The sequence below is a fragment of the Macaca mulatta genome, chromosome 9 (assembly GCF_049350105.2).
Source record: "Macaca mulatta isolate MMU2019108-1 chromosome 9, T2T-MMU8v2.0, whole genome shotgun sequence".
Taxonomy (NCBI): Eukaryota; Metazoa; Chordata; class Mammalia; order Primates; family Cercopithecidae; genus Macaca; species Macaca mulatta.
The window spans coordinates 62,829,712-62,840,562 of NC_133414.1; the positions used below are offsets into that span (position 1 = coordinate 62,829,712).

General features: G+C 41.4%; 1 pseudogene across 1 annotated transcript in view; it reads right to left on the reverse strand.

Annotated features, from left to right (window-relative positions):
* LOC106992395 (arf-GAP with GTPase, ANK repeat and PH domain-containing protein 5-like) overlaps positions 1-10,851 on the reverse strand; it is a 54,632-nt pseudogene extending 43,781 nt beyond the window's left edge. Inside the window, exons 1-4 of the transcript XR_013398053.1 lie at positions 8,939-10,851; positions 8,500-8,568; positions 5,982-6,050; positions 3,312-3,346 (exon numbers count right to left, since the gene is read on the reverse strand). The product of XR_013398053.1 is annotated as an arf-GAP with GTPase, ANK repeat and PH domain-containing protein 5-like (transcript). The remainder of the gene's footprint in view (positions 1-3,311; positions 3,347-5,981; positions 6,051-8,499; positions 8,569-8,938) is intronic.

The window sequence follows — 10,851 nt, forward strand, 5'->3', positions numbered from 1 at the left end:
AGTACCATTCCAATCTCTTGCAGTTGTGTGGAAAATTGTTTTGTAATGAAAGATCTTCACTGGGGGATTGAGCAGCATTTAGTAACGTCTATGTTTGTAAAAATACAATAAAACAATAAAATAAGTGGTGAGAGTGTGCATCCTTGTCTTGTTCCAGTTCTCAGGGGGAATGCTTTCAAATTTTCCCCATTCAGTATTATGTTGGCTGTGGGTTTGTCATAGATGGCTATTACATTGAGATATGACCCTTGTATGCCGATCTTGCTGAGGGTTTTAATCATAGAAGGATGCTGCATTCTGTCAAATGTTTTTTCTATGTCTGTTGAGATGATCATGTGATTTTTTGTTTTTAATTCTGTTTATGTGGTGTATCACATTCATTGACTTGTGTATGTTAATCCATCCCTGCATCCCTGGTATGAAACCCATTTGATCATGGTGGATTATTATTATTATTATTATTTTGAGATGGAGTCTTGCTCTGTCACCCAGGCTGGAATGTGCAGTGGTGTAATCTTGACTCACTGCAACCTCCACCTCCCAGGTTCAAGCGATTCTCCTGCCTCAGCCTCCTGAGTAGCTGTGATTACAGGCACGCACCACCATACCCAGCTAATTTTTGTATTTTTAGTAGAGACAGGGTTTCACCATGTTGGCCAGGCTAGTCTTAAACTCCTGACGTCCTGATCCACCTGCCTCGGCCTCCTAAAGTGCTGGGATTACAGGCGGGAGCTACCGCGCCAGGTTGGATTATTTTTTTGATATGCCGTTCGAACTACAAACCATAGTTGAAAGAAATCATGGACACAAACAAATGGAAAGACATCCCATGCTCATGAATCGGTAGAATGAATATTGTGAAAAGGACCATACTGCCAAAAGCAATCACAAATTCAACACAATTCCCATCCCAAACTATATATCCCAGGTTTAGGCCATGGTATCTCTAAGCCAGAAAAACCTCACACTGAGCGCTATCAGTTAACAGAAGTCCTGCTTCCAAATAAAGCAGACCAGGGACCACCACACATTGGAGGGAAGCCTCCAACAAAAGAGATCAAAACAACAGAAAAAAGGAATTCATGAGACCAGTCAAAATCAGGAGCAAAACTTAAAAAAAAATCTTAAAATACTCTCAAAAATATAAAATTCAATAAAAATGTAGAGGATAAAATGACAGAATATCCCAGAAGTGGAATAAAAAGACAAACTGAAAAAATAGAAGGGGAAAAATTAAAAACCAATGTCTGTATACTGGTCTAAGCAGCCTAGCATCTGAATAACAAGACTATCGATAAAAAAGTAACGGAACATAAAAAAATTCTCAAGAAGAGATAGTCTGCAGGTTTAGTAGCCTCAATAAAATGAGAAGATCCCCACCAAGCTGTGACTGTTTTTTTTTGTTTTGTTTTGTTTTTTTGAGATGGAGTCTCACTCTATTGTCCAGGCTGGAGTGCAGTGGAGCAATCTGGGCTCACTGCAACCTCCGCCTCCTCGGTTCAAGTGATTCTCCTGCCTCAGTCTCCCAAGTAGTTGGGACTACAGGCGCACGCCACCACTCCTCGTTAGTTTTTGTATTTTTAGTAGAGATGGGGTTTCACCGTATTGGCCAGACTTGTCTCGAACTCCTGTCCTTGTGATCCACCCACCACAGCCTCCCAAAGTGCTGGGATTACGGGCATGAGCCACTGTGCCTGGCTCCCACCAAGCTGTTATTATAAAATTTCAGAACCTCAGAGATAGAAAAGATCCTAAAAAGTTTCCACAGCTACCTAAAACTTGGGTGTAAATAGTGTATCACACACTGGCAATAGATTCAAGAACAACATTGTAATGAGAGCACAACTGCAAAATGTCTTCAGAAACATAGAATTTAGATTCAACCTAGAGGTGTCCTCTCTATCAAAGAGGAGGGATTTTAAGATTGGCCAGCTCTCTAAACATCTCCACCCAGGACAATGTGTTGAAGTACAAACAGAGAGGATAACAGGACAGTAGGAAACACAGAATCAGGGACTCAGGGACAGAATCAGGGACTCAGATGATCCCACACAAGAGAGCAGTTATGTGAGATCCCAAAAGACTTTAAGGAGATAGCACTGAAAAGCAGACATCGAGCATATCTAGGGAAAGCCACTCTATATTGAGCTAGGATGACAAAAGGCCAAAGAAAGTTGCCCTTCTACAAAGAAAAAAAGGAACAAGTGTGTTTTCACAGACAGAAAATATCTTTGAAAGGCATGTGATAAATGCTACAATACTTAGGGGAAAAACAGCTGTTAGAAAATAAGCAAACGAATAGTCAGAAAATTAACTTCATGCTGAAAAATAATGGATGTGAAAGCAAACAGACCACCCAGAGGCTACTTATTATATTTGGATGGATAAACTAACATCGGCTAGGGAAAAAGAGAAGATCCAGGAGAGTTGCAGAAGTGCTCAGATTTGAGAACTGTTTCAGAGACAGGATGAAGGACATGTAATGCAGAGGCACAGTGAAAACACCATATGACTTAGCAGTGAGTAATATTTGCAGAGTCATAATCATGTAAATATTACTGATTTAATGAAAAAGTGTGCTACAATTGGAAGAAACAGAGGGAGGAACATAAGACCATGGTGTAGCGAGGAAGGTATGCTTTCACCTGCTGTGATAGAAAATCAGTAGACAGTGCTGGCATTAACTTATTCTATTTTTGTTATTTCATTAAAAATAAGATTAAATATTTAAGGCAGTTTTGGTTTTTTTTTTTGTTTTTTTTGTTTTTTTTTTTTGAGACAGAGATTCACTCTCTCGCCCAGGCTGGAACACAATGGCACCATCTCGGCTCACTGCAACCTCTGCCTCCGAGGTTCAAGTGATTCTCCTGTGTCAGCCTCCTGAGCAGCTGAGATTACAGGCACGCGCCAACACACCTGGCTAATTTTGTATTTTTGGTAGAGACAGAATTTCACCATGTTGGTCACGGTTGTCTCGAACTCCTGACCTCAGATGATCTGTCCACCTTGGCCTCCTAAAGTGCTGGGATTACAGGCATGAGCTACCATGCCCAGCCTTAAGGCAGATCTTTTTACCACAACCAGACTATTGAAATGTAACTTAAATATCAGACATCCTTAAAAGGTGGACACACTAAACTAAAGACTTTTCTAGATAAATTTAATACTTAGGAAAATAGAAGAGATTTAGAAAATCCACAAAAAGAGGTCCATGCTACCACCACTGGGTCCACATTGTAATTTAAAGAAATCAAGAGAGACAACTTTTATGTCAAACTATCAATTTCTTAACTATTTGACTGTTTACTTACATGGTTTGTACAATTGCTTCTTCTTATTTCTACAACTAAGAATTTAAAAAAAAAAATGGTCACTTCTGATACGAATACCATAAAATAAAAGTAGTTGTTAACATCTTAGTGATTACTCCTATGTAAAATGAGACAAAATTCCATTTAAAGAAACTATTTTCAATAATTTGTAATTTAAATTATCTGGCACGATTAATGTCGTAAAGTCAAATCTAAAATTTTAGCTTTTCATCTACTTTACCTTTTGTTTCTATTACCTACAAATGAAGGAATCCTCATGTACAAAAGAAAAGGGCAAAAAATTTAGGCCAGATGAAAATCTTAGCTAATAAAAAAGTTTAACTGTTGCATATATAATCCATGATCCATTAGTATTCTCTCACTCGGTATTTACACATAGCTTACTTTAATTATCAGAAGCTAAGAGCTAACAGCTCTAAGAACTACTTCCTGACCAGGCACCTATCTCTAGATGCAACAGAATCCCCGTAAGCATCTTGAACCACACTTAGTGGTTACCTACTAATATGCCACTAAAAACAAAACAAAACAAAAAGGGGTCTTTACACAACTCAAAAGTAATGTATCCTAATTTTTTTTTTTTTTTTCAGATGGAGTCTCACTCTATAACCTAGGCTGGAGTGCAGTGGTGGGATCTCAGCTCACTGCAACCTCACTGACTCCCGGGTTCAAGCGATTCTCCAGCCTCAGTCTCCCAACAAGCTGGGACTACAGGCACATGCCACCATGCCTAGCTAATTTTTCTTTCTTTTTTTTTTTTTTTTTTTTTTTTGTATTTTTAGCAGAGAGGAGGTTACACTGCATTAGCCAGGATGGTCTTGATCTCCTAACCTCATGATCCACCCACTTCGGCCTCCCAAAGAGCTGGGATTACAGGTGTAAGCCACAGAACCTTTCGTAAATTTTAATTGTAAAATGAGTATACAAACCTAATTGGACATAGTGTCTGCAGCACAAAAAAATCATTTTTGTTTTTCTAAAAAAAGGCCAGAATAATAAAAGCCTCAAGAGGGACTTGGGTCATGCTTTGTTTCCTACACTGCCTCTGCCTTTGATGCCGGAAGGGCCTTGTAGGCAAAAGTTCCTACCACTGAAGAGTGAGGGACATGGAATAGCTTTTCTTTTACCGCTTCCATGCTCTCTAGGTGAGAGAAGCCTATGGCTCTGGAAGGAGCTGGGAAATACAATTCTGGTACGTTTTAGATATATTCCCCCTCCAAATCTCATGGTAACATGTGACCCTTAATTTTGGAGACAGGGCCTAGTGGGAGGTGTTTGGGTAATGTCGGGGGATTCCCAATGAATGGCTTGGTCCCACCCTCATGGTAACAAGCAAATTCTCCTTTTGGTAGTTTAAAAGAGTGTGGTACTGGCCAGGTGCGGTGGCTCAAGCCTGTAATCCCAGCACTTTGGGAAGCTGAAGCGGGCGGATCACCTGAGGTCAGGAGTTTGAGACCAGCCTGGCCACCGTGGTGAAACCCTGTCTATACCAAAAATACAAAAATTAGCCAGGTGTTATGGTGCCCGCCTATAGTCCCAACTACTCGGGAGGCTGAGGCTGGAGAATTGCTTGAACCTGGGAGGTAGAGGTTGTAGTAAGCCAAGATCACTCCATTGCACTCCCGCCTGGGCAACAGAGCGAGACTCCATTTCAAAAAAAAAAAAAAGAGTGTGGTACCTTCCCTCTTCCCCTCTCTCCTCCCTCTTTACCATGTGGAAAAACCTGCTTCCCCTCTGCCTTCTATCATGATTGTAAGCTTGCTGAGGCCCTCTCCAGAAGCAGATGTTGAAGCCATGTTTGTACAGCCTGAAGATCTATGAGCCAATTAAACCTCTTTTTGTTATAAATTACCCAGCCTTAGGTATCTCTTTATAGTAATGTAAAAAATGAACACAAATTCTAATCAGAAATAACTGACTCAAGATGGGCAAAGTCTACTCAAACTATAAAAACAAAGGTTACAAACTCCCATGTTTTACTGTGCTGCATTACTTCACATATTATTATAGAACCCTCACTTGTATTCTTGCTGTTTAAGTCAACTGGAAAACTTGCTTGTGCGTGGCTTTTTAGCAAATACATGAGGATTTAACGATAACTTTAAGGAAAATAAGCAGGAGTAGGGCATGTTTAAATTGACATTACATCAAATGAAAGGGTTAATAACTTAAAAGTTTTGAGTAGCACAAACTTGGATGTGGTAAATGAATGTGGTCAGAGGACTGTGTGAGAGGAGACCCAAATCACAGATTCAATTCCTGATAATAAACAACTATGTTTATAATTTGTTTAAAAGAAAACCAAGCTGAAGCCTAAGTTCTGTCATTCATCTTTAAAATGTACTCTTTGGAGCAAGGAAAAAGGGGCCAAGAATTATGAATAAAGAGAAATCCATGACTCCTCCATCACATGACAAATTAATTATGTTGATAAAAAGATGGCAAAAATGTATAAACAAAAAGTTTAGATGTTTTCACTAACAAGATAACTAAAGGAAAATATATCACATGTTAAAATAAGACAAGTGAATATGTGAAAAGTTGAAAAATTTAAACCAATATGAGTTTTTCTAAATACTTCCTATAATACACCTGATCAAACAAGAGTTTTTACTCTTTCTCTTGGTAGAAAAAACAATGTTGTCTCACCATCTGTTTGAGAGTTCCTCTGGAATATTGTGCTTGCCTCTGGATTGGCAGAAGGGTTAAAATCCAAAGCTATATGTATAGAGGGAGAAAAGAAAAAAGATGCAATCATTTATTAAAATTTATCAACTCGTTTACTCAACTGCTGCATTTAGGCTCTTTCACTACTTTTACTTTTATTCTTATCCATTGAAATGAATGTATAGACATAAGATAGAGCCAGGCAAGGTGGAACATGCTTGTAGTCCCAGCTACTCAGAAGGCTGAGATGGGAAAATCACTTGAACCCAGGTCAGGAATTTGAAGCCAGCATGAGTAACATAGTCACACCCACCTTTATTCAAAAAAAAAGAAGAAGAAGAGAAGAAGGAAAGAAGAAAGAAGAAAGAAGAAGAAGAAGAAGAAGAAGAAGAAGAAGAAGAAGAAGAAGAAGAAGAGGAGGAGGAGGAGGAGGAAGAGGAAGAAGAAGGGGAAGAAGAGGAAGAAGAGGAGGAAGAGGAAGAGAAGAAGAAGAGGTAAATGTTGGCTTTGAGTTGTGTAAAATCAACTTTGCATAAAATAAATCAAGATGGCAGTAAGTTTTAAAAGACAGGTCTATTTTATAGGCAAAGTATAAGATGTATTCTAGAGTTTTTTAAATTTTTTAAAAGTAAATTCAGCATATCTGTCACTTCCATGTCATTCTGAGGATATAGAACCTTAGTTCTGTTGAGTAGCTGTCTTCTACAGTCATGTGATATCTCTAAGTCTTCATTTCTTCATTAGCAATACATAGGGAGAACATATACAGGCCTTATTTATACTGGAAAGGGCCAAGTGAAACATACATAAACTGTGTTGTAATCCTAAAGAATGACAATAAAGAGCCATTTTGGGGCTCTCATCCGACACTACCCAGCTACTAACTGGTGTGTAACATCACTCAGAGGTTTCCTTACATCAGCGAGCAGAGTGTAAGTTTACACAAGTACTTACACACTTTGTGTATAAAGGTATAATCAATTAATTCACATAATATATTTGTTTATTCTAAAGCAATCCTTAAATATCTTGAAAAGTGAGGATAGTACTTCCAAGTTACAAAGTCACACTCATCATGAGTCTTAATTATCCTACTTTTTAAAAACTTAAAAGCCCAACCAAAGTTTAAATAGAAGAGCTTCAAGACATTTCCTCTACAGGAATGAAATCTCTGGCATTTAAATGAAACCAATAAGCCAACTGGATTTAATTTCGTTGTGATGTAATGTTTTCCAAGAAAATTTTAGTTTTTATTCAAGAACTATATTACTACCCAGAATTACTTTTACTTAGATTCATCTCTTCGCAAAATTTGAGAGGCAAATCAACTAATTGTTTTCTCTTTTCTACCACCACCCATCCCCTGCCTCTCCCATAAGGATAGAGACTGAAAAACTCCAACTTTCTTTTTTTCTTTTTTTTTTTTTTTTTTTTTTGTGAGATGGGGTCTTGCTCTGTCACCCAGGCTGGAGTGCATTGGCGTGATCTCTGCTCACTGCAACCTCTGCCTCCCGGGTTCAAGCAATTCTCCTGCCTCAGTCTCAAGAGTAGCAGGAACTACAAGCATGCGCCACCACGCCCAGCTAATTTTTGTATTTTTTTAGTAGACAAGGGGTTTCAGCATGTTGGCCAGGCTGGTCTCGAACTCCTGACCTTAGGTGATCCACCTGCCTCGGCCTCCCAAAATGGTGGTATTACAGGCGTAAGCCACCATGCCTGGGCAAAACTCCAATTTTCTTATCTTTGAACAAGATGCTATTGTCAGGAGGGGAAAGGACAAAGGGGAAGCCATGGCAACAATCACTCTTTACAGGGAAGGTCAGAGATTTTAACCTGCAATTTTTATATTACACATTAAAAGTCTACATTGATGTTTCATGTCTTTTGAAAGTTTTGACCATGAACCTCACCTATCTTTTAGAACAAGGAGGTAAATAAAATCTGTTAAGTCACCAGAATAAATCTGGAGACACATTTTGTGTTAAAGTAAGAATTTTAAAGTCATCAGAGCCTCATGGGCAAACTTCTTTGACAAACCCTACCCGCCCCCACACACACACAGCCATTTCTCTGCCTCCCTGGTCGTGACATTTTGCACCTTTCACAATTATTTTAAACACCCTCTTTCCCCCCACTTCTGTGTTCAAATTAGAGTTAGAAGAAACTCAGCAGCCTCTATCAAGGTGACTTACAGCAGCCCATTAAGAATACCATACAGCCTCTCCCATGGCAACCTCCATTCTGATTTTAAACAAGAAATCCCCAAATATCTGAATATGAACTGTGCTGAGATTTAGCTACTTTAACAAAGCAAACAATTAGGCACTTACCTGGTTCCTTCACTTAGGTACCATCTGGATAGGTACAAAGAAAAAATAAGATGGGTACTGGAAAGTTGGGATATTTGAGTTTTTATTGAGAAAAGGAAGAGAATAGTCCAAAGAAGCCTCAGCAAAGTCCCACAGGATAATAAATAGAGCTACAGACAATGTTGTCTCACCATCTGTTTGAGAGTTCCTCTGGAATATTGTGCTTGCCTCTGGATTGGCAGAAGGGTTAAACTCCAAAGCTATATGTATAGAGGGAGAAAAGAAAAAAAAGATGTAATCATTTGTAAAAATTGATCAACTCATTTATTTGACTGCTGCTTATTCGACAAGAAGAGCCATAAATAAATGGTCCCATGGCAGCCTGGGAGAAAGATGAGAGAGCAAGCACTGAGCGATTGGGAGGGGAAGCGAAAAGAAACTGCTGGACTTGGTGGGGAAAGACTAAGGGGTGGGAATGCAAGGCAGAGCCAGCTTGTGCTCCTGGCCAGCCCCGGGAAAGCTGGCTACAGGCAGAAAGGAGCTCGAAGTGGGCGATGCCTCCCAGGGGACCTTGGGGACAGCAGCAGCCAGAGGCAAGCAGAAGGCAGATGGCACCCGTCACCTCCTTACCTTCAGGCATCTCCCAGTCATGGATGTGGTGCATGTGGAGGTCCTCACTAACTTCGACAGTCACCGCAGCAGGCTGCATAGCAGCAGCCATGGGTGCCCCTGCCATCCTGTCCCCAGCTCCTGCCATCTTGTCCCCAGCTCCTGCCTCATAGATCTCAGATTCAGAGGGACACACGGACCCCTGTTGCTGGTCAAACTCAGGGTCACTGGGGCGCACACAACAGGTCAGTATGTTCCCCATGGGACGCCTCTACTGTCTGCCACCACCTGTGCCCCTGCTCACAGCTTTGGCCACGCACTCCTGCTATCCTAGGCCGAGGCTACGCTGCACTTGCAGAGATGGTCTTGTCTGCTGCTCGCCTGCCCACCTCACAGGCTGGCTGTGGCCCCAGCCCCGGCTGCGGCTGCGGGCCAAGGCCCGCACCCTGCCGCCTCCCCTGAGTTGACTTGTCTGGGAGGGTGAAGACCAGCCGCTTATTTAATAGGCTGTGAACCCAACAAGCGCTGAGAGACACAACAACTGCCTGAAGAGAGAATAGACGGAGCTCCTCCTCCTTCTGTAGTCACCTACAGACTGAAGCCCACTGGCCCAGGTGGGAGCCCAGGCATGTGGCACACAATGCCCCACCCCACACTTCACAATGCCCTCCCTGACAGCTCACAGTGCCCCACCCTGGCTGCCACCCCTCCCCAACAGCTCAGAATGCCCCTGCCTGGGCTGCCCCACCCTGTGGCTTATGATGCTGCTGCTCTCCTGGCCCCTCGTGCAGTGCCAGTGGGACTAAGGTTTTCATCCATCACCAGCTTCCTGAGCTTTTTAGTCCTAAGAAAAGCACAGGGTAGTTCGTTGCTTGAAGCCATCTTCCTCTCTGAGTTCTACACAAAGCCTCAGTAGAGTGGGTCCCATTAGCAACCAAGCTGAACAACTTTTATTTGCTGACTGAATGTAGATACACCTGAATGGCTGACTGCTTTTGTAACAAAACACTCCTCTCCTGTCTTCCAATGAGTGGTCGTTTTTGTCTGCAAATTGACCACAGCAATCCCTGGGGCCCTAGCTCTATTCTCAGTAAAGAGTTACGGCTGTGTGTCTTGAATGACACCTTAGGACCCATCCTGCCTCCACCTCCTTCTCCATAAAATAGAAACCTAACTTGTCCCTCCAAGCTCTGAAATGCTGAAACTTACCAACTCCCTTTTCTCCCCGCTATTTCTTCCTTCCATGGCAGAGACTTTCAGATTTTCTTTCTTCTACTAACAAAGCACTATGCATGATTTTGTCATACAAAATTGAGAGCCATAAAGTGGGTTACCACCATCCTAATTCAATAAAGATAATACTCGACATCTGGCAAGTAGTGTGTGCTTGACAGTGTCCCCACTGTGCTATGCTCACTTAACCCTCAGAAACAATCTCATTTTACAGATTTTACAGAAAAACTTGAGATGGAGAAGGTAAGTAATCTCCTCAAGTAACCTCACATGACTGCTAAGGGTGAGGCCACAATTTGATCCCAGGTAGTCTGAATCCCCCAGTTCTTCAAGTATGATTATCAGAAATTATATCAGTCTGTTTTCACACTGATAGAAAGAAATACCTGAGGCTGGGCAATTTATAAAGGAAAGAGGTTTGATTGACTCACAGTTTCACATGGCTGGGGAGGCCTCAGGAAATTTATAAACATGGCAGAAGGAGAACCAGGTCCAACTAACATGGTGGCCGCACAGAGAGTGTGAGCATGTGAAGGAGCAACTGTCAAACATGTATAAAACCATCAGATCTCAGCTGGATACAGTGGCTCACACCCATAACCCTAGCACTTTGGGAGGCCAAGGTGGGTGGATTGACTGAGGTCAGGAGTTCGAGACCAGCCTAGCTAACGTAGTGAAATCCCATCTCTTACTAAAAATAC